The following is a 5,804-nucleotide window of genomic DNA, read 5'->3' on the forward strand; positions in this document are numbered from 1 at the left end:
GCACAAGCACATTCATGCATGCTGCAAACCTCTKGCAGGGAAGATGCTTCAGGTTTTCTGCAAAACGACAATAATTTAATACCAGTTTGAATTACTTCATAGGGAGAACAGAGGGACACGCTTCAGTTACGGGCACTCTTGCTTGATACTGTTCCTGATGCTGCCCTGATGGCCAAATCGGGCCTGTCTCTCCTAGAAACRGTGCCCACTGCTGAGTCGTGGGCCATAAAGCTATCTAGCTAGCAGCGTGTCCTCAGCGTCTGCTTCCCCTGGGGAGGTTCATGCACAAGCGTTCTCYGAAACCAGCCCACCACGCAGTCTCCTCTTACTGCAAAAATGTGCTCAGATGACTCAATGACTTAGCTAAATTGAACAGTTTCCAGTAGCGCAGTAATGTGTTTGGAGAAGGAAGGGCTTTCAAAAGGAAGCGATTTGYCCGTCGGTTTCTAACAACTTTCCATTGCTGATGGGGAGAGAGGAAAGTCTGAGAGCTTCGCACAGTGAACGCAGGGTACCCATTACTTCATTTTTATAATGCTTGGCAAGGAAAGAACATAGAAGGCAGTGAAATCTGGCAGTTTGGCTGCTTTGCACGTTCTGGACTCGCAGGGCATCTGGCAGTGGGAATTTGCAGTGAGTCAAAACGCGTTTGCACGAAGATGGCTTGCAAAAGAGGCTGCCGCTTGGCATGCTCCTCATTTAATCTGTTTGAGGATCTTCTTGTTACCTGTATGGACCGAAAATCATGGTTTCTGGGACTGGATTTAGCCATGTCTCTACTGCGTGCCATGTATGCCCTTAAATTTAATTGCTGGTCATTGGCAGTTGCAGAGACTGTTAAGGCACTGGGAGGGTGGCTGCCACATCTCTTGCACCCTGAGGAGGCTTGGGGCTGCCTGCTGCTTTCTGGGTGGAAGTTAGAGCTGAGGAAGTCCTGCTGGGGACAGATATCCTCTTTACACCCCTCAAGACCCACTCRTGACTCCAAGGGAACGGTTCTCCAAGGTAGCCTGCCTCCATGCATATTCACTCGGCCAACATTTCTCCCTCCACCCAGGTCTCCGTATCAGTGTTTCCTCCAGGAGCCCTTTGAGTTTCAAGGGGTGATGAGACACAGGCTCTGTGATGCAGGTGGGAAATCTATGGGCTGGACAGGGGCTTGGCTCCATTCATGGCACCCCCAAGGTGGCAAATGCCATGTTTACCACCTGCGTGCCAGATGGTGACTCCACCAGACTGAGAGGAAGTCGGTGTCTCCCTGACGATCCTGCTTGCTGCTATGGTCGTTGCAGAGATTAGGTTCCTTTTGACCTGAGAAGGGGCTCAGACCATGTTCAGCACAGGAAGGTTTTCCTTCAACCTTAGGCTTAGACTGCTGGTTTTTTTCCACTTACATCTTTATTATCCAACCATTTAAGTTTTGTCCGATTGCAAGAAAATCCCCTTCTTCCTGCACTCAATTCTCTTAGCTACTTCTTGATGGGTTCACATCCATATCCCCTCTTATTTTCTCCCWGAGACCAGGTTGGTGCCATCCTTGCTTGGGAGAGCCGGGCTCGGCAGGGAGCCCWGGGCTTTCAGGAGGAGTGTTTGTGAAATACAAAGTTACTGCGTCGGAGCAGGCGGGTGATGAAAATGACCACAGGGGAGGGAAGCTGCAAGCCTAGGCTTTGCTAGAGCTGAGTTCAGGTGGGAACTTCTTACCTGCAAGGTAGTTCAGAGCCCTGCTCTCCTGTTCGTGGAAGTCACGGGAGAACCGTGTGCCCGAAGCATCCGTCCGTCTGCAGGACACAAGATGGCCCTGACTGTGCTTTGGTGAACATGTCACCACGTGTGATAAAGAGGTGGAGACCTGCCTGAGGCAAAAACGGAGCTGAAGAAAGGTAAGTGCCTGCAACGCTATAAGGAATACACTGTATAATATGTAATCCTATAAATATAAAAAAGGCTATAGGGTTTTTGAAGTGCAGAACTGTTCACTTGCAACCACCGTAATCTTGTCTGGAGCTCTCTGAGAATCAGCGGTAAAGTTTTTGCATCGTTTAAAGGAGGTGCTCCCAAGGGAGACCATGCCAAGTGTACATCTTGCCAGAGAGTAATGGTATTTCTGTTCCCAGTTGCATTCCCTGCCTTGAAAGACCCACAGACATCCCCAGCATTCACCCTCCTGTCCCTAAATTGTTGATAAACAGACTCTTTCAGCAAAATAATTCCAAAGAATCTGCCTGTAAGCTAAGAAAAATTATATCAGGGTCCTTAAAAGCTAACGTAGCACGCACCAGATTTTCAGAAGAGCTTGGCACTTCGRAGAAATGTAAAGACAGAGAATTTTTGCCTTGCATTTTTCCTTGTCTTTAAAAGATTTAACTGTGCACATTTCAGCACCTTGGATTGGGTTTTGTCTTTAACCCRCTTGGTTTCTGATGAGCTTCAGCGTGCAGAAGCCCCTTTTTCCGAGGAAGGGAGCATGTCTGCTGGTTCCAGCGCGGCTTCACACCTTGTTTGAGAGATGCGTCTGGTTTGTTCAGGGCTCAGTGAAGATACTAGAAACGCCTGAAATGCTTATTTGAGTGGATACAAAGCCTTGAGGAAAAGATGAGCTAAATGATACGGTGGCACCCAGCTAAGGGGGAAATCCTTGTGGCCTGGAAGGTGGGAATAACGCTGGGAACACGGGGAGATACAGCACAACAAAGCCCTAAGGCTGATCTCTTTGTATTTTTGTCCTATGAACTTTGAATTGAACTTCTGCACCGGATCTGATCGGGATGAAATATCATATCTGAGGGCTGATCCTTATCTCTTAAACCTTTCCTTTGTTTCTTTGATTCTTTGGGCTTTGCCCTCTTGTTTTATTGTGAGTGGCCCAAAGCTTTGATCTCGTGGCAAGCCCCGGCGGGCGGCACAGACCCTCGCTTTGGTGTGAGACGCGCGGAGGGACGTTGGGATACTCAGACAGTCTAAACAGACAAGAGGTTGCTTCTTCTGCGGCTAAGTCCGAACGCAAAAGGGGTAACTTCAGAATTCGTTGTCTCCCCTTACACGATGGGAACCTGGAAAGTCACACGGGTATTTCCACGGTAAGAAAATGCACCTGTGGGGAGCTGGCTGTTGTGTATCTGTTTCCAATTTTATTTACAATCCCTTTTTATTTTTTTAAAGAGTCTGAGCAATTTAGGCTTACCTATCCTTTAATATAGAATAATTGAAACCAAAGCTCTTAAATGCTTTATAATGTCTTTTTCTCTACTTTTTACAGTCACAAGCAGAGGTTTCATTCTCCCAAAGTATCTAGGCTTCTAAGCCTGAATTATGTTTTACCTTTTTGAGAAATTCCTTTACTGGAGACGAACAGCTGGTCTTAATCTGATCAGATGGTACCTGCTGATCTATACAGTAAGAGCAGTGAGGCCTGCTGCGTTGGGGAGCATCGTGGCCTTCTCTGTAAGTATTCACTCATTGTTTAGGCCTTCTTTTTTAAAAAAAATAATGATGYAGAGAGCCACCTCACACTTACTCCCTACGTTTTCCATTAGCAGTAATTTAAAACTTTGAAAAATGTACAGTAACTTGCCTGGGTCAGCTGAGTATCAGCATGTAGCTTTTCATTCACATTTTTCATTTAATCCGGTGGCTTTGAATTCCTTGCCCTGTAAGTTCCTATATATGAAGATTAGAAACTGCTTCTGGCTATGTAGAATTACATGCTTTTAGATGAAATTTAATCCCTTGTAAAAGGTTTTGTTCACAGCGTTCTTTCCTGTTCACAGCAACAGTCTTACTTGCTGAAAGTGGATGACACAGGTGAAGACATCAGCAGACAATAGTCAAAAAAAAAAAAAAAATCGTAGCCTACAGTGAGGATCAAAATCTTTATTGGAGATTTGAGCAATCTGGCAGCTCGGAGATGCCTGCCTTTGGCTCCAGGAAAGAAGCAAAGCAAAATTCAACTCTGCAAAATCCCCTGAGAATAAATTGGATGCGTCCGCTCCGCCCGTGTTTTGACAGGTTTGAGGTGGGACGTATTGGCTCTGGGAGGGTTTGGTGCGCTATGCGGGCGCTCTCCGGCCCCTGGCCCAGCTGAGAGCTTTGCGTTCGTCACAGCACAGGAGACCCTGCCCTGCTCCCGCGAAGGAACRGCCAGGGCTAATTCCACACCGAGGGGGGCAGCCGAGACATGAATTTCTTCTCTCGATATGGGGCAATTTCCACCTCTCACGAGGTGCAACTCTGCAGCAGGAGCTAGCAGGTGCCCTTCACATCCTCCGGCTGCATCGCCCTGCTTGCACAACCTGGGGGCTGGAGGGGGCATAACTTTACCACCTTTTTGTCTGCATCTCCTCAGGCTTTGCAGAAAAACAAATAAGAGGAGAAGGAGCGAGGCATGGACYACCTCGAAAAGCTCTGGCAGGTGCAAGTGACCATCTTACATCCAGCCTGGGATGGCTTGTGCCAGGTGAAAACAACAGAAAATTGCTCTGTGTTTCTGCCAAAATCCACACCCCTCCATGCCAGCGAGCCACGAAAATTAACCTGCGAAGAGCCCAGAGTTTTCCCTGAGCCTTCCTTCCCACCCTGCCTCAACGCCTTGGGTTTGGCCCTGAAAGATGCCGGCAGGATCCCACTGGGATGTTGCTGTTGACTTCCCCGGTCCCCACTGGTGCTGAGGCCGGGAGCGTGCATCTGGGATGGAAAAGGGGAAACGTGGAGCAAATATCCTTGGAAAGGACGGGCTCAGTAAGCCCAAGGTGGGCTGTGATTTGTGATTTCATGAGCGTGTCTTGGGGATGGTGGATCCTCCAGTGGAGGAAAACTGAGATGACAAATTACATAGGTTAAACCACAAATCTTGTGCAGCAGGCTGGCAGCCAGCACATGGGTCATCCCCTGGCTGGAATTTGCTTGCATACAACCTTTAGCAAACAAATAGGTTAAAAAAAAAAATCACTCTTTGTTTTCAGGCAATTTCAGAAAGAGGAGAAAAAAGGTTACTTTGGTGGCTGAGCTGTTCATTGCAAGTTGCTCATCCGGCTCCGGTAGAGTTAACAGCTTTCTTAAGTCCAAACAAAATTCGGAAATTTTGCTCCTGAAGAAAGCATGTGAGCCTGTTCCAGAAGTGGGCTGCTCTCTTCCTTTTATGAATCAGTCTCCAAGATATGCTCACATTCCTGAGAAACAAGCCTGGAATAACACGGCTGGCTTTTGGGTGCAATACACTGATTATGAGGAAGCAACAGTCTACCGTGTATGAATAGCTTTTATGTTGAAATAGGTCAGCACTACAGCATTTGTTGAAAAATGGCTTTTTAATGTGCTTTATGTGCTGTCAGGGCATAATGAATGCAAACCGTAGAACTGGCTTCGTAGAATGATATTTTATTTTTTTGGTTTATCGACCAGACGCAATGAATCTCAGATCAATTAGTTTTGCTTTGAAGTTTGCTCTTGATCCAGATCTTCAATAAAAAGGAAGTTTCCAAATCACTGGTCTGTGAACACTGTTTGTGATTAATTACCCTTTTATAATCTTAGGAATTCTGGTCGTTGCTGTATTTTGAATACCTCAGACTGCATGGGGAGTTTTATTTTGGCTGGTATATTTGGAAACTGCTAATAAACACCTACTTCCTGTTTTTCTTGCTACTGTGTATAACAAATTGTTAAAAAACTTGCTTTCCTATTTCAGCTGCTTRCATGTTCGACCAGACCTGAACTGTATTATTGGTTAATCAACATTATATATCGTTTGCCAGCAAATTTTCTCAGCTATTAAAAGCCAGACTTTGTCTCCGGCTGTAACAAAA

At 46.4% G+C, this 5,804-nt stretch overlaps 1 long non-coding RNA gene across 1 annotated transcript; it reads left to right on the forward strand.

Annotated features, from left to right (window-relative positions):
• The first annotated feature begins 2,263 nt into the window (after nt 1-2,263).
• On the forward strand, nt 2,264-5,481 carry LOC146590204 (uncharacterized). Its single transcript, XR_014897067.1, has 3 exons — nt 2,264-3,444; nt 3,771-4,008; nt 4,346-5,481. It is a non-coding gene; the product is annotated as an uncharacterized LOC146590204 (long non-coding RNA).
• The last annotated feature ends 323 nt before the right edge of the window (nt 5,482-5,804 follow it).

This window comes from Rhea americana, unplaced genomic scaffold, assembly GCF_003343005.1.
Source record: "Rhea americana isolate MKP2758 unplaced genomic scaffold, rheAme1 scaffold_42, whole genome shotgun sequence".
Lineage (NCBI taxonomy): Eukaryota > Metazoa > Chordata > Aves > Rheiformes > Rheidae > Rhea > Rhea americana.